The sequence below is a fragment of the Pongo abelii genome, chromosome 3, assembly GCF_028885655.2.
Source record: "Pongo abelii isolate AG06213 chromosome 3, NHGRI_mPonAbe1-v2.0_pri, whole genome shotgun sequence".
Lineage (NCBI taxonomy): Eukaryota > Metazoa > Chordata > Mammalia > Primates > Hominidae > Pongo > Pongo abelii.
Window position 1 is genome coordinate 202,422,031 of NC_071988.2, and position 25,656 is coordinate 202,447,686.

Here is a 25,656-nt window from a genome sequence, read left to right on the forward strand (position 1 = left end):
ATTAGTGGTAGTAGAGTTAATATACTGTTATGCTATTGCTAGTATCAGCCATTTTGAAATCCATAACTTATACTCTATTTTCTCAGTTCTAAGATGTCAATATGTGTCAAAGATACCATTGATCTAATATCAGCTTTCCTGGGAGAAAGACAGAAATGGCCAGCAAGTTTCTTTGGAAATCCATTGTAGTATGTATACTAATTTAAGACATGTTAAAATGAAAAGAAATATTGGTCTTAGATTTGAAAAATTGTGGTTATGTGTGTATTTACAACCCATCATGTTCCATATGAAACCCACCATATTGCAGCTGACAACTTTTCATCCAGAATGAATGCTGCTTACCTAAAGCTATTATAGTTTTACTGAGGTTGTTATAAGTAGATAGGTAATAATGAAGGTACTGTTTGATAGCAAGTAATTGTATGACGGCTTTTCCCTTTGTAGTCAAGATTGGAAACAACATGAAATATATTCTAAAACATTTCACTATATAGTAACATCCTGTTTCTAAGTATGAAGAATGTGGGATGTAGGAAGTTTGCATATTACTTTGAAGAAATAAAAATCATGAAAATAAAGAAATCATTGTAAAATGAATTATTACTACCAGAGTTTTTTCTCCCCGGCGAAAGGTTGTCATGAGCAGAGTTTTAAGTAGAGAATGGAATCTGATTTTGTGAAACAGATTCCATTTAGAATTATATTATTGAAATTTGAATTAGCATAGAGTGAACCAGTAAGAGAAAAATGGCATTATTAATAAAATAAACACAGATTTATTAGGATATGAAAATTTTTAGGAATAATAGAAAAGAAAGAGCTATGTTTTGAGGAAAAGGCCTAGATTGTCCATATTACTTTTGTCTTGTTTGTATTATTTATGAGATATAAAATATTTAAATATTTGTTAGAAATTCCAAGGTTTACACATGATATGCACATAATAATTTCCAGAAACACAGAACCGTGTTTGCTTTAGGTGAACACTTAAATTGAAATATATACATCAATTCAGTACTTGTATTGTGAAATATGTATGTATACACACACACACACACATATCTTCTGTCAGTAGAAACAAAATTGCCGCTCTTGCTTTGATCTTACCAACAGATGCAACACTAGCAGAATGGAATGAATTCTAATAGTCTTAATTAAGCCTTTCTTGTAGGTTTAATTAGGTATGTACCAGCTTAAAATACATCTGGCCTATAAAAAAGGCATAATGAGTATTTGATGTAACAATTTGATCTTGTTGTTGTGGTTTTCAAATTCTTTTGTGTGCGTCTGTACACATCTGTGAGTTTGTATAAAGATAATAGCTATTACTTTCAATTGTTTCTTCTGGTTATACTTCATGGTGATACTTTGGGCCTCTCTGTGACTGTGTGTGTGTCGGGGGGTGGAGTGCTACAAACAGTAACTTTGGAAGTTTTGTCAACAAGTTCACAGAAATAAAAACTCAATGCCAATCTGTTTTGAGAATCCAGTTCTAAATATAATTTTCAAAATTTTTGTCATTATACAAATAGCAATCAAATATTATAGGAAACAATAAAAATGACAGAAAAAAATTCCCACGTTCTCCATCTTAGTGACTTAACTTTCTTATTTCCATTTCCTGTTTATTCCTTGTTTTATTTATATGTATTTTAATGTGTTTTTAATTATGTCAATACAATTTTATTCACCTTAATATTTAATAAATTAGAGTTTGTGCATGATTATTTTTATAGCAGTTACATATTGTTGAGATGATTTTAAATAATTTTCTACCGCTACACTAATTAAAGGTATTTAGATTTATTTTTATGGTATGCCATAACACGGAAATGGAACTTTTTTAAAAATTAATTTTCCTCCTTAAAAACTATTGTAAAATTACATACCTCATAGTTTAACTGTTTACATTTATGTGTAACTAGGACATTTTGCATTCATGAATGAAAAATAAAATGATGAAATAGCAGTTATCAAAAGAAACAAACAAAAATACATCAGATATCCACATTTTAAAAAATAGAGCATTATATTATATAATAGTCAGACGTAGAGATGTGCCATTATAAGACACAGCAGAATGAAGAAGGGTAAAATAAGAATTCTCTTGATAGAATTTTATATTAGTTTAATTGTACTATACTCAATATATTCACATATATTCTGTATATGTTTTAATGCTTCATAGCTTCATAGAAATGGAAAATGTAAGTTGAGAAACATACTAAATGCTTACACGGTGTGTACTATGTTCTGTATATATAGCATTTATTCTCACTTTTAATTCTTGTTGCCTGTTTTGAACTTGTTCATGATAGTAACAGTGTAATATTTGTGTTACTTGAGTTTATGTGGACAAAGCAAAGCTATTTATTTTTTATGTTATAGGATTTGTGTTAATTACATTAAATGAAATGTCTCTGTCTTATAGTTAACAACACTTACTATAAAAATCTAATATTGATATAATCGAATGTATTTATTTGAAACTCTTCCATGATTTATAATTTGCCTTTGTCCGTGCAGCTGCTCTAACAAAATACTATAGCCTGGGTAGATTCTAAACAATGGAAATTTATTTCTTATAGTTCTGGAGGCTGAGAAGTCCAAGATCAAAGTACCAGTTGATTCAGTTCCTGGTGAGGGCATGTTTCCTGATTCTTAAATGGCATCTTCTAGCTGTGTGTTCACATGATGGAAGGAGCAAGGCCTCTGGGGCCTCTTTTATAAGGGCACTAATCCAAGTCGTGAGGCCTGCACCTTCACAATGTAATCACCTCCCAAAGGCCCCACCTTCTAATCCTATCACACTAGTGATTAGGCTTCAACATAAGAATTTTTATGGAGACATAAACTTTTATTCTTGCAATTTCTGGAATGCTTCATATGTATGTATAAATATATGTTTACACACAGATACATAGTTATGGAAAAGATCTAAATATACAGAGAAGAAATGCTTTGCTTTAAATGAGTGCTTCTCCAGACATAAGGTCTATGTCACACTTTGATAAACATAAGCAATTATGCATGCGCCACTTTATGGAATGTTGCTCTAAGGTGAAAAAGCCTGGTTGAAAATCATGGTGTCATTGCTTGTCCCTCCCAACAACTAAAGATTTTGTTGAGCTTCATTTTCTATATTTATATAATGAAATAATTTTTACACATTCCAAATAAAAGATGCATATTTGTTATTTTTACCTACCTGAGTATTCTAGTACCCCCAGTATTTAGGTGACTATATTTAGAAAGTTGGTACATTACATACTTAACCCTGGTATCATCATCAACAAGAAGAATAAATGAATCTGATAAAAAAGTAAGGCAATAAACTAGTTCAATTATATTCAAAGACAAAATCAATAAAGGTAAAATTAAAAATTAATGAGGTGACAAAGTCTAGGCACCCTGGCTCACACCTGTGGTACCAGTGCTTTTGGAGGCTGAGTGGGAGAATCACTTGAGCCCAGGAGGACAAGGTTGCAGTGAGCCGTGATTGTACCACCACACTCCAGCCTGGGTGACAGAGCAAGACCCTGTCTCAAAAGAAAAAACAAAAAAAGAGAGAGATAAAAACTTGATTAATCACCAGGTAACCTGACTTTTTTAAGCAAGGGAGAAAACTTCATCTATAAGCAATAAATATGGAATATTTATGAATATGAATGGAGATTATATTTTCAAAATTATAGAAAAACATTAAACCCTTCTTTATTAATGGATCTTAAATCTGCATCATGTTGTTAAACTTTGTAATTTACTCAAAAAAGAAGTAATAGGCCTCTGGAGATCAGTAACTTCAAACTTACTTCAAAAAGTTATTCCTAAAAACGATATCAGAAACTCTAAGGAGAATGTGTAATTTCCAGAAGCTTCTCTCAACTCAGCAAGTGATTATATTAGTCTCAGTATCCACATACCACTAAGAACCGCTGGTCTGGAAAAGTAAACATTTAGGAATAGTAAGGAAAAATCTTATGGGAATAGAGAGGCAAATTAGTAACAAAAAAAAAAAAAAAAGAAAAAGAAAACAAAACCCAGAAAGTGAAGAAACTGGCTCTAGTTAATATTCAATATATCTTTAAAATCAGTTGTCTATTTACTGGGGGGAAGGATATGGGAAATGAAGTGCACAATGTGGAATCTCCAAATAGCAACTTAATTCCAGAGAACTTGAGTGTTAAGTGCATGCTATGTTTACATTAGTCATAAACCGGAGTGCAAACATATTCAAAGAAAAATTTTAGGTAAATATCCAGTAAAAAGCAGAATCCAGCAAATTCAGCAAAATTCAGAAATTATGAGCTTAAAATTAAAACAATGGATTTGACTAATTAAAATTGAAACTTCTGAATGGCAAAGTAGTATATTTCATAAACATATTTGAAAGACAATGAAATTACATGTGGGTAGACATGATATTTATGTAAATGTGTATACATAGATATATGTATGTATCTTTGCATATGTGCGATAGCAGAAAAACGTATAAATAGACATAAGTATACAAACAGTTTATGCAATGCAATGAAAAATATTCAACAGCTCATTAGAAAAATGAGTAGAGGAATAGGGTAATGAGTAATAAACTTAAAAAAAAAAGGACCGTATCAGCTAAAATATTCAATCTGAAGAACATTAAATTTAAAAAATCATCATTAGTAATGATTTAAAAGATAAAGTTGTGTTTCCTGTCTAAAAAGGTTTAATTTTATAATACTTGATCCAAATTGAAAATATGCATATCATTTATCAAATCCATTCTAGTATTTGGATTTGAAATTAGTACAATATTGGAATGTTGTTCAAAGACACATACACCGTGATGTTCATTGCAGTGCTGTTTTTAATACTCCTAAATCAGATAAAAACTTACTATTCTTATTTGATGGAATATACATGCAAAACACAATCATAATATTATTCAAATGAATTATATTATTCAAAATTTATTAACTTGGAATTATGGCCTTGCTATATTTAGTAATATAAAAAGGCACATTATGGAATAGAGTGGTTGCATTTTTAAAGGAAGAATATTAGTATGATTATCTATGATATATAAGAGAATATGTCTGGAAAGTAATCAAAGTATAAATTAGGATAAGACAGGAGGGAATTCCTTTATTCCAACTATAAATCAAGGTGATACATGTGAGGGAGAAAGATCATATTTCTATAGTGTGATGAAGTCCCGGAGATAGAAGAATATTTGACCAAAGACTAAAGGAAAGTGAGTGACAAAGACATGATGATGGGCGCAGGAAAGACTGTAGAAAGCAAGAAGCAAGTGTGAAGGTCCTGAGGCAGAAACATGGTTGCTGTGGTTCTAGTACACTAAGAAAACAGAGTTCATGAGAGGTGGAGGATAGAGCAGATAAAGTGAGGTCTACAAAGCTATAGGAAGAGGATTGGAAGCCATTAGATGGATTTTGCAGAAGCTTGTCTTGATCCAACCTACTCTTAAGGGTCACTGTGTCTTAAGAATGGACTTAGAGACAAGAATGGAAGCAGCCTCTACTATCTTTAAAAAACTATTATAGTGATCCAGTCCCAAGAAAATGGTGGCTTATGCCTGGGTGATAGTTTTGGGAGTGATTAGAAGTGAAAAGATTCTGGAAATATATCTATATCTGTGTCTAAATTTCATATATATTTTATATACTATAAATAATATGATACAAATATATATAGATAACTGTTTTCATTTCATACACATTTTTCTTTACTGTGCTTTTTTTCATTTACAATATATCCCAGAGATTGCTGCGTAGTAATACATAGAGATATACATCATTCCATTTTGTAGCCTCACAATGCTTCATTCTGTGGAGGTACTAGATTATTAACCAGTCCCCTTTTGATGGACATTTAGGTTCTTTCCACTCTGCCATTACAAATAGTGCTGCAATGAATAGCCTTGTGCTTGTATTTTTTCCTATTTTTGCTATTGTGTCTTTGGAATAGATTTCCTAGAAGTGGGATTGCTGAGTCAAAAGGTACATGCAAATGTAACTTTGATAGATATTGACAAATTTCCTTCCAGATTTTGATTTCTGTCTATAGTCACAGATTTTCTTTTCCTTTCCGATTTGCTTTTACATTTTCTTCTTTTGAAAAACACTGGACATTCTTTTGTTGTTGTTTGTTTGTTTGTTTGTTTGAGACAGGGTTTCCCTCTGTCGTCCAGGCTGGAGTACAGTGGTGCAATCTCGGCTCACTGCAACCTCCGCCTCCCGGGCTCAAGCAAGTCTCCCACCTCAGCCTCCCGAGTAGCCGGGACCACAGGTGCTCACTGCCATGCCCAGCTAATTTTTGTATTTTTGTAGAGACGGGGTTTCGCCGTGTTGCCCAGGCTAGTCTTGAACTCCTGCTCAGGCGATCTGCCCTCATGAGCCTCCCAAAGTGCTGGGATTACAGGCGTGAGCCACTGCACCCAGACTAAAAAAAACGCTATACATTCTTGATAGAAATATTTTGAATGTGAAATCCATATGGATTGCTGATTATTTTGATATAGAAGATCAAAGACAAGAGTAAACAAGATTTTGGCCTGAATGGCCATATATTTTAATGTAACTCAATTCTAATTCTTTTAAATTTACATTTAGATAACCACATGTGGTGAGTTTTAGCATATTGGACAATGCAGATACAAGCATGAGGGTAAAAAGGAGACAGAGTAAGTTGAAGACTGAGCTCTTGGGCACTCTAATTTAAGGCTTTAGATCTGGAAATGAGGAAGAACCAGCTAAGGAGACTGACAAGCGAGGTGGGAAAGAGGTGGCAAGTAAATAAACCATTTCGGGATAGATTCAGAAGCCACTGATTCAATGGGTCAGATGCTACCAATATTTGCATCCAGTGAGGACTCAGAATGGACAACTGCTTGAACAGTGCAGAAAAGACTTCAACCTTGCCAAGTGTTTTATGACTGTTTTGTAGAGGTGCAAGGCCCAGTTTGACTTGGTTTAAGAAAAAACAGCCTTTTCTTTTGTGTGTGTGGCTCCCCATCTCTTCCTCAACGGGACTGCAAAATCTTTAAATGTATATCTTCTGCCTTTTATATCTTTGTATAAAAAATTGCCTGACAAAGTTCTTTTTTTGTATTTTAAAGGGTTAGAAATATAAATGTTCTAATCATAAATGTCATTTTAATTATTATTACTTTCCCATCATTTCAGAAACATGAATTAGTCAAAACAAATTGTTCACAACATAAAATGGTTACATTATAAAATGGAAGAAAATTAATATTTCTAGTAATTGGTTAGGAAGATTTGCAACAGTGATCCATACCTTTAAAAAAGAGCTAGTGAAATTCAGAATATAATATTGGTATTATCTGTGCAATTTAAAATAATGATGAGCCAGTAATGTTTAGGTAACTTTTAAAAACAATTACTATTCTAACTAAAGGAATTGTTTTCTTTGAGGATAATTCACCTCCCACCAGTTCCACATTTTGACAACTTTATCATTTTGGACCAATGTGCATTTGGCCTTTCCCCCCCCATTCTTCATCTTGTAAGTGCTGTGCCCTTCCAGGCTGGTACTTTGAAGACAAATTCTTTGACCTTGTTTGGCTTATTGAACAATAAATGTCAAGTTTTTTTTTTTCCCATTTACAAAGGTTTTATCAATTGCTGACCTAAAAAAGATTAGATGAAACCTTAGATATTAAAACTACCATTCAGCATGGAAGATCTTTAAAAAAGAAAAATTCATATTAATTACAATTAACTTAAAAGACTTTTTAATGAGGAAATGACATACTTCTTGAGGTTATAATTTGTGCATTCTTTCAATTTATTAGCCTATTAGCTTGATTTGACCCTGCAAATCAGGGAAATATATATTTTGTATGTTTCTCCTGAAGTTCATCAGCAAATCTCTACATCAACTCACATACAGGGTTTTGTGAAAGCCAAGAGTTTCTTTAGTCATTGAAGGAACTAGCATGGAATTACAAAGCAAATGTACAAACAAACAAGAAACTATAGCAAAAAGCTAAAAAAAGAACCCTTCCTCATTAAAATTGTCATTGTCATTTAAAGTATATTCGATATAGATTTTTTAATGTGAACCACCGAGGTGAAAGCAAGGCATATAGGATGAAGTTGTAATTTAATTTATTTAAAATTCTGTCTACACCAGCCTCCCTACTTTCTTTTCATATCTGGTTTATTTTGAAAGAATAAATCTGTTAGCCTTCAAACATTTTCTGTCAAAAATATGAACTTATTTGATATGGGTTAGCAGAGTTGTGATTGGAGACTCAATATTTCATTTATTTTAATGTAAATGACACAGGATTGGATTGAATCTTATTACTTAAATATTGTATTAACTTAAGTGGCTCAATGTATAGACATGTTTACATCTTTTACTTTTTTTTAAATCTTCCTTTATGTTGGAAAATCAGGTGTATGTGATTATTTATATTTGTGGAAACTTAAAAAACACAGGATATATTTGAACTATATTTATATTTCTGAAAGACACCTAAATATTTTCTTTTTATTTCCCATATATATTCTACAGTGACTTAACTCTGAAATTCAGCATTTTAGCATGTTGGACATTCATATCCTTATTATTTAATTTAATGTGACTATGATACTTCAGAAGATTCAGTTCTTATCATGTTCAGCATTTTTTCTTATCATTTAAAAAAATCACATGTTTACATTATATTGTTTTAAAATTGAAGTATTGCCAGTAATGTATTATATATTGTGACATTAATTACATGGTTAATTTAAAAACTTTATTTTCTATCACAAATATTTTAGTCACAAAATGACATGATTTAATAGAAAGAACATGGGATCAACCTTGGCATGAAACAGATTTGACTCCTTGCCAGCTAGGTGCATGACCCTGAGAAAATTACTTAGCATTTCCTGGCATCATTTTACTGATATGCAATGTGAAGATGATAATCACAGTACTTACTTAATATACAAATGAAAAAAAAAATCCATATAAAATGTCAACCTGACATAGAGTCACCATTCATAGATCTTATTTACTGTTATTTTGTTGTTATTGTTATCATGATCATGCAAATTATTTTCTGTTTCAGCCAAATATTTAGGCACTTCTGTTGTGGATTTAAGTGTGTGAGAGGGAGGTAAACACTTTTCTTTTTTTTTTTATTATACTTTAAGTTTTAGGGCACATGTGCCCAACGTGCAGGTTTGTTACATATGTATATATGTGCCATGTTGGTGTGCTGCACCCATTAACTCGTCATTTAACATTAGGTATGTCTCCTAATGCTATCCCTCCCCGCAATGGTAAACACTTTTCAAGGGAGCAGTGACTTCTGATGAGTGAGTAGGATGCTAAGGGGAAATGGACAAGAGTCTCTGCGTGTTGAATCTCAAACTGGAAGTCAGAATGCTGTGTTCTTTTCTGACCATTATTTGTGTTTTTAGTGGTGGCTTGGTTCCCAGACATGCTTACCAAAATATAATGAAGCCAACACATAGCTGTTTTAGTTGACTATTCTGAGATTTTAAATACCATTGAAAACGTTTCAAGAGCTAATATACTATGCCTAAATATCAACAGCTTGCAAATATGTGCTGACCTCCTTCTTAGTTGTGGATTTCCTGGATTATGGTATACAGATTCTGAGTTTTGAAAATCTATGAAAAAAATCTATTTCCCCTCAAATTACAGATTTCTTAATATAGTATGGATATTAACTTTAGAAAATTTAACACAGAAAAATATCACTGGGTTCCAGTAAGCTATAGCCATCTATATTACTTCATAAATTAAAAATACTAAAATTAAATAGCAAACCAGGCTAAATATTGGCCAATCAAGTCAAGTCATTTAAAAATAATTTCTTGAATGAATCAAATAAGGAGCAAAGATTGGCAATGTACGCCTACTGGCAAACAACAATCACTCCCTTGCATTAACCCTCTTAACAATCACTTGTTCAAAAGCCTACGTAGAGTAACAGCTGTGGAAAATATCAAAGGATCAAATATAGAAGTCATTAGAAAGGATATGAGAGATTTAAAAGGGAGACAAAAGAGAACTTACATATATTATTGGACATTGAAGAGAAAAAATAGTGAACAAACAAAAAGGAAAATTGAAGTTATAATTGAAGAAAATACGAAATTGAAACTGTGATCAACTCTTTACTTTGAAAATTTTATGTACAATTATTATCAATATATACTTATCTTTTGAAATTCTTGAACAGCAAGAACTGACAATTATATGATCAAGAAGGAAATAAAAAGTCATGGGCCAGAGGCAAGGGTGATATTAAAAATCAGAATGGACATACTAACCAATCAGAAAGGAAGTGGGTTACACGCCTTCAATGCTACTGCTGACTGACATTTAGTAATTGCACTGAGAGGTGGAGATTTTGTTTCATTGAGGTGGGTTTTTTATCAAGTTATTTATTCTTTCTGCATCCTCCTCTCACAGTGAGTGAGATTACAAAGGTTACATTGGGTAACTTCAGCTACTATTATTCTCTGTGACAATCTTCAGGGCTCACGTGAAATGAATCCACTAAATTCTGGCTTTGGGAGGTGGGAGTAAGGACGTTATAGCATTTTTACTCAAAAGTTTTGTTTTTGTTTTTTAACAAAGCAACCATATCTTAAAACTTTGTAGATTTTATTAGAAGATATTAAACAGATTCTTATTAAAACAGTGTAATACGGATCAGGAACCATAAAGACCGACTCCACTGGAAGTATTTTCCATTGATGTCATTGGTTTGAGTTCAAATGATAGCTAAACTAGAGGCAAAAAAAAGGCACATTCCTTTCCCGTTGCAGATGGGAGGTCACCGAATTTAAAGATACCTTCAGATGTTTGTCTTCTCCAGGGTCAGCTTATTGAAAAATTAATACTTTCTTTTAATAATTTTATTTAATGAATCTCTCACTATATTTAGATAAGTGCTCTCTTTTTAAAACATAATATGGCTATACATAGCTTACTGGATATAGAAGGATAAATGGACTTTTCTATGGCTGCATGTATACTAAAAATTTATGCACTCTTCCAAATATTCAGGGTTGGTTCATAAAAGTCACTTAACTGGTGGAAATAAAAAAAGTATATTTCCTATCATTCCTATTATCCTAAATATACTTACAAGAATAAATGTGATTAAGATGACTCTGAATGTGTGGAGATTCATTTCCCACCTTATTTGGGGAGTAAAAGGGGTGATATTTCACCTGCTTAATGCACATTTTAATACAATTTTTGTTGGCTTGATGGTTTTTTGCTACATATATACATTTAATTTTTAAAATTCTTAATCATTTATTCTCTCAGTATTTAGAAACTTATCGTATTCTGTGAAATGCCAAGTATTTTCTTGTTGTTTTACAAATTACATAGAACTGGACGTATTTATTTGATAGTAAGATGCATACAATTTTTATTTTTCAGACTTGAATGCAGTGATCATGTAAACTAGAGAAAGGAGATTAAAAATAACCTCTGGATATTCCTCTCATGTGATCTTTATTCTGGATGAAGCATTAGGACAGCTAATAGACGTGTGTCACTGTAAGTATTTTGTAATGAACTTAGAATGTTTATTGTTTTGTTGCTGGATAACATCATATGTTGTACACTTTCACAGAATTTAAGAATAGTAGACATAGTGTAGTAGTGGTAATGGGCAGAACACTAAAAACTAAAATACTAAGTGGCAGGGATAGCAACATGGAAGGAGAAAATTATTCTGGTTATAGAATCCCTTATATTGAGTAAATATTTGATATAAACAAAAGTGAAGGACAAAATGATAATTATTTATGATATCAAAGTGATCTTTGCTAGAATATACTTGAGAGTGTGACAGCTTTCTGATGAGGAAGTAAAATAATTGTAAAGCTATGCTGAGAAGAATCATAATCTTACTGTGAATAAGAAATGCGTTATGAGTTACAGGATTCGAAAAATAACAGAATGAGAAGCTTTTACAAGCCAGGCTATTTTAATTTTGGTGACGGTTTAGAATCTATAGAAATACCAAAAATTATAGCACCAACTTCAATTAATAGAATGTTCAATCTGTATCTAATGAAGTTATCAAGTACTCTTTAATCATGCATCTATAATTGTATCATACACAACCATTGCATTCGTAAAGAGAAAAAAAATCTTATAAACTGGCCTGAGGGCTTCATCTGATCATATAAATGAAGAAACAGGCTTCCAATTTAACATTCTGCAGCAGTCTAATGCAATTCAGGGGTAAGTGCTATTACCCCTGGTGAAGAGGTTGAATTTGATAGCCATTTCACTGTTAGACTAATGATGGCCTATTATATCTCTTAGGTTACAATGTCTTTGATCCTGTGAATGACAAGGAAACATACAACCTCAGGGGGAAATTCAGACAGGGAAGGTATTTAATAGAAAAGCCTCCAGACAACTGGAGTTTCTTTAGATTTTGAAATCATATGTAGACATCTTAGCTGATAGTCAACCAGAATCCACCAGTAAGGCATTCAGCTTGGTTATACCTGTGCTGTACAGATGGTTACATATGTTGTCTGTCACAATACACATTCAAATATGAATATATGTACAAAGATTCATATGTCAAATATGTCTTCTATTTTGACTTATGAACTTACTTATTATCTTACTAACTTGGACTTGTTAACCAGAGAAATTACTTACATAATGAAAGCTCTTTTTTAAATATCCTATTACCTTTTCCCCCCAAAACTGAACATATAATTTGGAAAAGTCTCTGTGAAGGAAACAATTAAAATTTTGTTTTGCATTTGTAAAGCTAGAGTTATTTTATTTCCTAGAATGTAACAATAACTTACCCTTTCCACTTCAGATTTTGAAAATTTTATTTGTAGTAACATTTTACCTACATCCAAAACAGGTGGTGGATCTAATTTATATTTTGAATGGACAAATAACGTTTTCTGAAAAAGTTGTAAGATGTGCTTGCTTTAGCCGAGTCATAATTTTTACTCTTTCATAGTCCCACAAAAACACGTATTCGCAATATAGCTGAATAAGGAAACTGACTTAAAGCCAAGTTAGCAATCAAGACAAAAATCAAACTTACTAAGTGTGTTACTTGCCCTACTTAAAAAGAAATTGAGAGATGGTAATATTTAATATGTCTTTTTAAACATAATTTATCTAGGTTAGATTCATAGAGAAATTTCCATGAAGGTAAATATTCCTATACCATAGAGATGATTTTAAATGAAGTGAAATTATTTTTAATTAATATCATTAGTAATGTGCAACAGAAGGGAATTTTCATGTTACTTAAAACATAATTTAGTTCTAACATGGCTTAAGCCATTTATCAGAACCATGTTGTCAAGTGCAGATTTGCAGAAATACTTTTCAATGAAATGTAAGACTATGTGATATTTGAAACCATCCAGTTTATTTAACTTGCTTAAAACAGTGTTCACTTTATACAAGTTCCCTTTGATATAATCACTTAAGCGAACATTTTTGTATCTATGTACACATGTAAGTGTGTGTCTTTTTAAAAAATAACCATGATTAGAATGATGAGCATATAGAACTTTATTTATACCGAAAAATAACCTGGTGTAAGAAATGCTTTTATGAAGCAAAATGTATCAAGCCCTCTAGTGGTGTTAATGTATAAGATACTTCATTGTGGTGTTTGCTCAATCAAAGCAGGCTTTTTTTTTTTCTTTCTCCATTTGAGTGCAAGTATTTAACATGTTTTTGACGTTAGCTTTTTGTAAATTCCAATTTGCTCTGCTTGGCAGATAATTTGTAGAATATTTTAGGTGGTTTTTCTAAAGAAAAAAACTTAACCTTAGTATTAACCATTTTAAATAACTAAACATAGTGAATAAACGAATGGCCTATTAGGAGATAAATCATAATTTTTAGATCAGTAGCTGTTATTTTTAACTAATGTTAAAAGACATTGTAGTGTTCCATATGCATGATGATAACAATACTTTTTAAAAAGAGAATTTACATAATTTACAAACTTAGAAAAAATCTTCTTTTAAATAAACAACACAATGAAGGATAAAAAATGGCTAAGACTTCCTTTGTAATTCTTACTGAGATCTTTCATGCTATCTAAAGTCTAAAGGAGGTTAATGGTCTTATTCATAACTAAGGATATTTACACTAAGTTTTTTTTTTTTTTATTTGGCTCTTTTATAGAAGGCACGCAATTAGAGAGGAGATTTAGTTGGCAGATCTGCAAAATGTGTTTCAGTTATTAAGGCATGAGTTTTAGCTTCATGCCAGCACTATTTGTCTTTCTTTTTTAAAAAAAAAAAAATTAAAGTATGAGCATTTGATGTATATAACTGGGGAAACTGACAAATATCATGCAGTAGAAATGGAAAAGTAACAATGAAAAGTTTAAGACACAAAGACAAGTCTCAGAGGCTATCTGTTCTCAAAGATGAATTTCTTGATTTCCTCTCCTTTATTTCAACATTATTTTAGACTCTGAAATTAGGCTAATAGAGTAACCACTGAATACACTGTGGTAGAAAGTGCTATACTAGGTTTTGGAAGAACCAAATCACTTCTCAGCTTCATACAGTTTTCTTTGTTGTAAAATCAGAATAATCATGCACTACCTTACCTCATGTGCTCACGAGCACTTCTGACACTGATCACCATTCTTTTGGAAAAGTGTACATTATCACTGCTTCTCATCGAGGAATACATGCAGTTGGAGAACATGTGGTCTTCTCCCTAATATGTGCACCCTCATTCTTAGAAGTCTTCAATTAAAACTGATTTAAGTCAGGCGCAGTGGCTCACGCCTGTAATCTCAGCACTTTGGGAGGCAGAGGTGGGCGGATCATTTGAGGTCAGGAGTTCGAGACCAGCCTGGCCAACATGGCAAAACCCTCACTCTACTAAAAATTACAAAAATTAGCTGGGGGTGATGGTGCACGCCTGTAATCCCAACTACTCGGAAGGCTGAGGCAAGAGAATTGCTTGAACCCAGGAGGCAGAGGTTGCAGTGAGCTGAGATCATGCCACTGCACTCCAGCCTGGGCGACAGAACAAGACTTCGTGTCAAAAAGAAAACGACAGAAACAAAAATAGTAAGTTAAATCGTCTACATTAGGTAGAGTACTGGGTACAAGTGGTCCATACTAAGATAAGAGCCTAAAATAAAATGCTAAATCTTAAAAGAGACTGGGTTTAGGCACGAAACGTTTTGTGCCTTGGTCTAACATTAACGTGATGTGTGTGTAAAATGACAAAAAGAACCAATGTTGAATTATGCTATATTTTCCATCATCCCAGATTGCTAAATGTGTTCTTTCCAAGAAATCTAAATGAATTATTATATACATTTGCTGTCATGTATACATAACAGTTGTGTCGTTGTTACAGATTTCAGTAATTAAAATGGGGAACAGAAGCTTAAGTTACTTTCCTTATCAAAACTATGTTCCTTGGAACCACATTATTATAATGGTTTTTGTGCTCTTGTACATTGTATGTCTTAAGCTGAGTACAGTTTAGGAGATCCTTTCTAATTACAAGAAGGTACTGCTTTCCTCAACACTGTGATCTAACCTGTGCCAAATCTGTACTATCCACTATGTAAATGGCTAACAAGTCAATTGCAAACAAACTGAATGTACAAATCTTAGTGTTGGTACTGAAACCTTTTCAGAATAGTCATCACGATTTAAAAGTTTGTTTAAAAATTTGCAAGCATCAAGTGTCAATCAAAACTGAAGATGAAACACTAACGAATGTTGAATTCTCATGCTTTTAGGTGCACTTCCTTTTTAGAATTTTCAGTTATCTGCTATTTTTACTGTAACTATTTTCTTTAAATTTGTTTCACTTAAATTTCCTGCACGCTAACTTTGTTTGTATGATTGAAATAAAACTGCAGTATATATATATATATATTATATATATATATAATATTTATATATATTGTGTGTATACACACACACACACACACAAAGTACACATATTGGCCAATAGGATTTAGTATTTTGTTTTAAATCAGTTATATATATACTAAATCCTATCGGCCAATATGTGTACTTTTCACCATCTAAATCTACCTAATTTCAAATATAAGATATACACTTAAAAATCTTTAGCCTTCACTCTGAAACAAGTTCATGTAGCAACTTGAAGACATTGATACTTGACTTGTGTGTGACCCAAATACATAGATTTTTCACATCTGCTCTCAGATTGTCCTAATTTAATTCACCATGATACATGATTCTGTGACATCATAGACACTAACTCCAAAAAGGGAACGAAGAAACAGAATACTCTGGAACTTGGTGTGTTTTTAGACTCAACCCTACATAACATATAACACTATGAAAGTTACGTTTTTGGGCTACGCGTCAAAGGGCCTTGTCTCAGCACCCAGCTGTGCCCTCAGGTTGCACAGTCTTCCAGGTTTACAATATATTCACTTCTAAGTGAATAAATTGGATTAGAGGATTTTTAAGATATCTTCTAGAAATATGTTGGTTCTAGATCATTGAGCCACTCAAAAGGTTATACCATCCTGTAATGTGAGGGCAGCAAAATATTGTTTTCCCGAATATTTTTCCTTTGCAATCTCCTTCCATCTTTCATGTCTTCCTTGGTTGTTAGGAGCTTAGTAGAGCTGGAGAGAGCTGAGCTGCCAGCTGTCTGAGTACTCAGTTCACACAATAACCCCAAATAACGTAATAGTCAATTAATCACTCACTGCAATGATGTAAGCAGGAAGCTAAACTGGAGAAAGAGACCTCATGGAGGAGTTTGGACCGTGGCGCCGGTTGAGCGTCAGTTGAATCAACACAGATGTGATGGTCAACTTATGCCTTGGGAGTCCTGAAAAAAAAAATCTTGTTTTTTTATGGACCAGCAGCTAGTGGTAGGGGGTAAGATAGGACTAGGAGTGGAAAAGTACTGAGCACTGAGTCAGCATGGAGAAAATTGTCATCATGTTTCCCTGCTCCCCTAATAAGGAGGTCTTAGCAGAGGAAGGCCTCTGCTGAAAATTCCAGATAAAGAAGATCTGAATGAAGGTATATGATCTAGGAGTATAGATATCCATAAGAGTATGGCTGGCCAGGGTACTCAAGTCTTTGATTGCAACTCCCTGCAGAGACTGCAGTGCGCTGGCTGTGCACCCAGTCTATTGTGGGGAGGGCAGCTCTTTCCTCTGAAGCTTACCAGGTGGTCTGTAATTGCCTGTGGTGATGTCTGAAAAATCATACATAGGGTTTTGGTCTCAAGCCAGATTCCGCATTGATTATCATCTTACATGCCTACTTCCTCTTGAGTTTAGGGAGTAAAATCCAATAAAATTGGTCATTTATTTAGAACATGGGGTCACATAGCCTTCTCAGGCAATTTAAATTTAGAGAGACCCTTGCCCTGTGCCTTGTTTGCAGTGTTATTAATACTAAGATGAACCCCACCCTCAAGCACCTTAGTGTCTATTGGAAGTCCAGAGGGAAAATATTCATTAATATTTTAAAGTGGTTTATACAATGCAGGCTTGCTCAAAACAGTTTACTTTCTACTCATAACTACTCTATTCCTTATGCACTACGGTGGTCTTCTATTTTGTGGATGAGAACAGAGGTTAAGTAAGGTTAAGAGGAGTTAAGTAACCTGTCTGCTGGTAAATGGTAAAGCTGCTTACAGAGGCAATGCATTTAACCACTGTGTTTTACTTCTACTTTTAAAAACCTGAAGGCTATAGATATGCATAGAACATCAGGAGAGAACTGAAAAGAAGCCCTGGATTCATGCAGTAAGTTGCAGAGGGAGTGGTACTGACATGGAGTAGACCTGGGGTGTGTTGTGCAGATGAAGGGCTGGAATTGAAAGGCACTTAAGGCGCAAGAGGCATGAGTAGGGGCATGAGTGCTGTGGACTAAATCAGGTTGGTGTTTCAGAAAATAAATATCAAGTGAGCAATAAAAAAGAGGCTGAGGATAGAGGGAAGGATTAGATAGAGACAAAGAGATGAATATATTGAGGCAACAATCAGAAGAACTTTACACATTATCTTACATAGGGTGTTAGTGAAATAGAACTAGGGAGAGAATAAACAAGAAAATTTCCTATATCATTTTCTATTTTGATTTAATGAATGATGCCTCAAATGGAGCTAAATAAATATAGGAAGAGGAGCAGGTTCATGAAAAAGATATGTTTTGCTTTGGGGGACTTGAGTCTATTGAACTACCAAGTAAAGGTAATTTGCAAACAGTTATATATGTGCATCAATAATTGCAAGAGAAATGAAAGCATAGGGAGCATAGATTAATGAGAAGAGTGCCCCAAAGCGTGTTGTCCAAGAAAAGACTGGAGCAGAACAAGAGCCAGTGAGGTACAATTTCAAAGTATTAACAAGAAAGAACTGATGATGATGATGAGCCCATTGCAAAAGATAGATTAGTTAAGATCACAACTGAACTCATACTTGAAATGGATCCCTAATAAATCACAGGTTTACACTATTTAGCAAGGGCAGGATTTGTAGTGTGGTGGAGCTGAAGCCAGATGGTGCTGGATTGAAGAGTGATAGAGCAGAAACAGATTAGATAAGGAAAGGCATGAAATTTGACAGTAGCTAGAAGAGACAACAGAACTAAGGAAGGCTTTCTTTTTCTTTGTTGACTTTTTTTTAGCTGTATTTAAAAAATGTTTTAATTACTTAATTTATTTTTGATTGACACATGATGTACATATTTATCGGGTACAGTGAGATATTTCAATACATATGTACGTTACATCATGATCAAGTCAAGGTATTCAGTATTTCTATCATCTCTATCATCTCAAAAATTCATTGTTGCTTTGTGGTGAGAGCATTCAAAATCCTCTCTTCTAGCCCTTTTGAAATATGCCATAGAATATCATTAGCTATAACACCCTTGTGTGTAATAGCATCCTAGAAATTATTCCTCCTAAGTTACTGTGACTGTGTACACATTAACCAGTCTCTCCTTATACCTCCCTTCCTTCCCTTCCCCAGTCTCTACTTACCATTTTTCTGCTCTCCACGTCTATGAGATCAGCTTTTTTAGATTCCGCATATAAGCAGTGGCATGTGCTATTTGTCTTTCTGTGCCTGGCTCATTTCACTTAACGTAATATCCTCCAGGTTCATCTATGTGTCTGCTAATGACATGATTTAATTTGATTTTTGGTGACTAGTATTCTATTGTAAAAATTTACCACATTTTCTTTATTCATTCATCTGTTGATGGACACTTGGGTTGATTTCATATCTCAGTTCCTGTGAACAGTGCTGCCATAAACATGGGGCTGTAGATCGATATCTCTTCTAAATACTGATTTCATTTCTTTTGGGTATGTACCCAGTTGTGTGACTGCTAGATCATATGGTAGTTCTATTTTTAATTTTTTGAGAAACCTCTGTAATTTTTTTGTCTGTGCTAATTTGCATTCTTACCAACTGTGTATGTAAGTTCCCCTCTCTCCACATCCTTGCCAGCATTTGTTACTTTTTGTCTTTCTGAGAGTTGCCATTCTGCTGGGGTGAGGTGATGCTTTCTTGTAGTTTTGATTTTCATCTCCATAATGATTAGTGATGTTTAGCATTTCTTTATTTACCTGTAGATCATTGTATGTCTTCTTTTGAGAGATGTCTAGTCACACCTTTCGACCATTTAAAACATTTTCAATCATTTTTAATTGGATTATTTTCTATTGAGTTGTTAAGGTTTCTTATATAGTCCAGACATTAACCTCTTGTCAGATCTATGGTTTGCACATATTTTCTGCCGTTCTATAGATTTTCTCTTCATGTTGTTGATTGTTTCTTTTGTTGGGCAGAAGCTTTTTAGATTGAAGAAATCCCATTTGTCCTTTTTTGATTTTGTTGCTGGACTTTTGAGTACTTGATTGAAAAATCTTTCCCGGACCAATGCCATAGCTCATTTCCTTTATGTTTTCTTCCAGTAGTTTTATAGTTTCAGGTTTTACATTGAAGTCTTTAATTCATTTTGAGTCGATTTTTTATAATGTTATTGTTAGGAGTCTAGAATCATTCCTCTGCATGTGAATATCCAGTTTGTCCAACATAATCCAAATTTGCAAGGAGAAAGTAAAGTTGTCTCTCTCCTCAGATGACATGCTCATACATATGACTCCACCAAAATAAGTTAGAATTAATAAACGAATTCAGTAAAGTGGCAAGATAAAAAATCAACATACAAAAATTAGTAGTTTTTTTATATGCCAATAGTGAAACATCTAAAAAAGAAATCAAGAAAACAATCTCACTTATAAAAACTACAAAAAATAAAATGCCTAAGAATAAATTTAACCAAAGAGATGAAAGATCTCTACAATGAAACTATAAAACACTGATGAAAGAAATTGAAGAAGACACAAATAAATGGAAAGTCATCCCATTGTCGTAGACTGGAAAAATTAACGTTGTTACAATGTCCATACTACCCAAAGTTATATAAACATTCAATGCAATCCCTATCAAAATACCAATGACATACTTTACTAAAATAGAAAAAGAAATTCTAAAATTCATATGGAATGTGTAAGTATAGAAATATTTTTGTTAAATACACAACTAGTCACTGAAGGAAGTTTTTTGTTTGATGCTAAGTTGATTTAAATAGTTTTTAGTGTTCTTTTATTTAAGCCTGAAGAATTGGAACCAAATTACTTTATATTTCTCAATTTTGGTTATTATCCTTTCTCTCTGTAGGTTAGTCACAAATTCAGATACAACCAAAAGTAATTTATGATGAGCCTGAAAGGTATTAATCAAGCCAGGAAATGAAAAAGTAGTATTCAGTAATAGGGCTAATTTTCCTGTGTATATTTTATAAATGGACATTTTCTTACAGACTGGGAGTGTATATAACTTATATGTTTTATTAAGAGTTCTATAGACAATTCTATCACAAGTTTCTAAATGAAAACAGTCCTGTGCTTTCTTTTATTTAACCTGAACCACTCTTTTTTTTTTTTGGACGATTCCAGGGTAATTTAGCCTGATTTACTGTTCTTTTAAAAATATAAAGTTACAAATAATCTCAGCTGTGTTGAATGGAAGTTAAACTTAAGAGAGGGGAACAGCAAATCTAAGGATGCAAGTTCCTAAATTTTGTTCTATTTCGGTATGCCTTACTCACGCTGATTCATGAGCTCTTCTGTGAATCAATGTCAGTCCTTATCCTTAATTGTATATAGTGTTCATTCTAATGTGATTTTCCACTACATTCGAAAGCTTCCTATTTTTAAAAGCTGACAGCACGTGAACAATTTATACCTCTTTGGAACTCTTACCTGTTTGGAGGAACAACCAACTTCTTTTGGGAAGTGACTTTTAATTAATAAATAGAACATTTTCATCACCTTCAATGGCATAGCTTTTAAGAGAATAGAAAACAAAGCTGGTGACACCTTCTGGGGTCTGGCATACCAAGAGGGGCCTAGAATTAAGCAAGTAGTAACAGTCACAGCAACTGCTAGCTCTTTTTAAGCATCTGTCTTTATTTCAGATTGACTCCTATATTTTTCTCTTTCTTGACTACTTCTTTGTTGCAGGATAGAGTTCTCTTTGGTGTCAATGTACTTAATGTTTACTTTCAAAACAGGGAAAAGTGAACATGGGGTGATGACCTTCACTAAAGGCAAAGAAGCCTTATCAAACTTAGAGTGATATTGATAGTGACTGTCCAACACGCAGCCCTTCATGGGGAAAACAGTGATCGATTTTAAGTGGTTACTTTTTAGTGTCAGCACTGTTTTACTATGCAGCTTTAAATATGCATATAAACCGCAGTGGTACTAAAACCTAAGAAGTCATATTCTGATCATTTCTTTTCTCAAAGAAGCATGATCTTAACTCATGAGTCACTGTTAAATATAAGTGTAATGTGAAGGAAAAATGAAAATACATTATGAGTAGTTTTTTGCCAATTTGTATAATTTTTCAGTTAAGCAGTCATAAATCAAGGAATATTGTATTTTGTGAGGCTCATTAAAGAGACATTATACATCAGAATAGTGAAGTCGTCAGCATAATGAAATGATGAATGCCTGTAACTATCTGTATGTAAATGATGTGAGACAGATTCAGGGTGTTACAAAGGAGAATAACAATCTCTCTGACAGTTCCCTGTAGGTGCAGTTGCTGGATGCTGGTGACAGATGTTAAATGCAAGCCTCTTCAATGGCAAGCACTTATTAGCACTCAGTGGAAACTCACAATATCAAATAAGACAAATAGCAGATTTTATCATTTTAAATAAATTTGTTCAGTAAGGTGTGCTATTGCATTTTAAGATTCTTCTTTATTAACGAAGGCAGTATTCTAAATTAAAGAAAACAGAATAGAAAAGAAAATGACTTTGAAAACCAATATATAGAATATGAGTGTGTGTGTGTGTGTTTTTGTGTGTGTATTGTTATGCTTGACCATTTCCTTAACTAAAATAAGAAATTTTCCATATAGTAGGTAGTGTGTCGAACTTAACTAACTTAGGTTTATTTTAAAACTCACCCATTATCTTATCAAAGAAACACATCTATCTCACTTGTGTGTCTCACAGATGGATTCCTCTCCATACACACTTAAATGGCAAGAATCTTAATACGCATACCACTTTGTCATCCTTCATATCTGGTGTGGTTTGTTATTTCCATTTTAATCTTCATACTTATTAAAATCATGTTTCTTTTGTTTGACGCTGCTCAATTTATTGATTAACCAGGGCCTTAAATCCTACATTTCAGATGCTTTATTCCATTCACCAAAGAGGAGAAGGCAACATATCTAGTAATTTTCTAGAGCTTCTCATTTATCTATGAATTTCTCAGCACCTGGTACAAGTGCCAAATACATAAATGATTATTAAATGAAGAATAAATGGAGGGAGAGAGAGAAGATGGTTTTTAGTCCAACATGGGTCACTGATGGGTCTATGGCATTGGCTAAGTCACTTAAGTTCTCTCTACATGATATATTATCTGTTATTTAGTATTATTAATTTTAAAAACAATGTTGACAAGCACTTTGGGAACAGAGAAAGCACTTTGGATTATATAACCAAATGTATGTGGATAAAGTCATATTAATGTAATTATTCATATGCTTTGTTCCTTGAGGACTTGTAGTTAATTATTTTTAATAACATTTTCCCATAACTGGGCCATAGTATTTTGGCATTTTATAATGTAAACGTGAATTGCTAGCAAGACAAATTGATAAAATTTCTCTCCATATTTATGTCAATATGATGGTTTTTTTCTCTGTCTTGAGATATATATTTGGGGACGGGGTTAGGATAGTATTTGACTAAAGAGTTTTTCTTAAATAATTAATATCTATTTTACTTTTTTGCAATAGGAATGCAGCAAATTATAGGCATGTGAAAGTTTTATGAACAAATAAATGTATATATTTTGTTATAATATGAAAAGTCTATGAAAACATAATGGTCCAAGTTTTCAATAGTCTGAATATAAATATTAATAACTTAAATTGTTAGTGGCTCTTTGGATATGTACTGTGATAATAAAGTGATTCACCAATTCATTGAATATATTTTTAAAAACCTATATATTAAAAAATAGATTTGAAAATATCAAATTGCAACTTAAAAATTCCTAATAATGGGTAGCTATTATATAACTAAACTGAATTTAAAATATTTTAGAGGTAGTACACCATATTTTATTTTTCCCCTTCACATTCATCACCTACATCTCTTCTGATCATTTTGCAGTTTTACTCACTTACAATTAAAAGAACACTTATGATTTTATGTTCTAATTCTTTAACTTACTACACATGCACACACAAAACACACAACCTGAGAGCATCTATTACATATAATAACAATTTTATAATATGATTCACTTTTTTCTATGACTGAATACTATGTGAGAACCATATAAAATGCCACCACGTGTTATTATAATTACATGTGTGTATTTTTAATAACAAGCATCTATATAATTTTTATGTTTAAAAAAGTACTTCTAAATCTATTATTGCATTTGATCAATGACAAGATTTGAATCTTTGTCTTTTAATTCTAAGTTCATTGGTCTGTCTGACATATCATATTGCTTCTTAACAAAACTCTTGAATTGAAATCCAACAAAATATACACTGCCAGTTGTAATGCACTTTGCCAAACCAAATAAGAAAACTTACTTAATGGAATGTTTTGTCACTTATGTCACATTTACTTACTTTATGCTCTAAAGGTAGTTAAGCGATGAATAAACATTCAAGGGGATTGATTGGGTTAGAATAACATGTCCACCATTCTACGGCACAGAGTAATTACTCCAAGAAGCATTTCTCAAAGCCAAAGACATCCTACATAATTCTTCTTCCTTAAATTATGTATTATTTGTAAATATCACCGAGCTATCATTTACTGCCAATTGAAATAAATGACTCCTGCATTTTTAATATTATAACTAAACTTATAAATATTCAGCTTTATTTCAAACTGCAGATACACACACAAAAACACACACATATGCATACACACACATACCTACACTTATGTATACATATGTAGGGTATATGCTACATATACCTGTGTCATGCATGGCTTAGCTATTGGAATATATTCTGAGAAATGTGTCATTAGGTGATATCATCATTGTACCAACATGATAGTGTGTACTTACACAAACCAAGCTGATACTGCCTACTACACACCTTGGCTCTATGGCATAACCTATTGCTCCGAGGCTACAAACCTGTAAAACATGTTATTGTACAGAAACCTCCAGGCAATTGTGACACAATGGTAAGTATCTGTATATGTAGCATATCTAAACAAAGAAAAGGTTTGGTAAAAATATGGTATAAAAGATCAAAAATTGTACACTTGTATAGGTCACTCACCATGAATAGATCTCACAAGACCAGAAGTTGCTCTGGGTGAGTTGGTGAGTGTGAGTGAATGTAAAGGCCTAGGACATTATGGTGCACTAATGTAGATTTTATAGAATATAGTACACTTAGGCTACACTAAATTTATAAATAAAAATGTATTTCTGTTTAATAATAAATTACCCTTAGCTTACTGTAACTTTTTTACTATATTAATTTTTTAATGTTTTGAACTTTGTTACTCTTTTGTGAAGCACTTAGTTTAAAACACAAACACAACATTTTGTACAGCTGTATAAAAATATTGTCCTTTTTATATCTTTGTTGTATAGACTTTATTCCATGTAATTTTTTTTTTACATTTTAAACTTTTTTGGTAAAACTAAGACACAAATACACACATTAGCCTTTGCCTACACAGGGTCAGGAGTGTCCATATCACTTCACCTCCACATCTTGCCAAACTGGAAGGCCTTCAGGGGCCATAACAAGCATAGAGCTGTCATCTCTGATGATAACAATGCTGGAATACCTCCTGAAGGACCTTCCTGGGTCTGTTTTACAGTTAACTTTTTTTTAAATCAGTAGAAGTACACTCTACAATAATGATAAAAATTATAACATTTAAAATACATAAACCAGCAACATAGCTATTGACTATCATGACGTATTCTGAACTGAACATTGTTGTATTCACTATACTTTTCCACGACTGGCAGTGTAGTAGGTTTGTTTAAACCAGA

The 25,656-nt window shown here is 32.8% G+C and overlaps 1 protein-coding gene across 1 annotated transcript in view; it reads left to right on the forward strand.

Moving 5' to 3' along the window:
* TENM3 (teneurin transmembrane protein 3) overlaps positions 1–25,656 on the forward strand; it is a 2,759,728-nt gene that overhangs the window by 78,835 nt on the left and 2,655,237 nt on the right. The window contains exon 2 of the mRNA XM_054553580.2: positions 11,455–11,574. The gene's annotated coding sequence lies outside the window, so the exon portion shown is untranslated. The remainder of the gene's footprint in view (positions 1–11,454; positions 11,575–25,656) is intronic.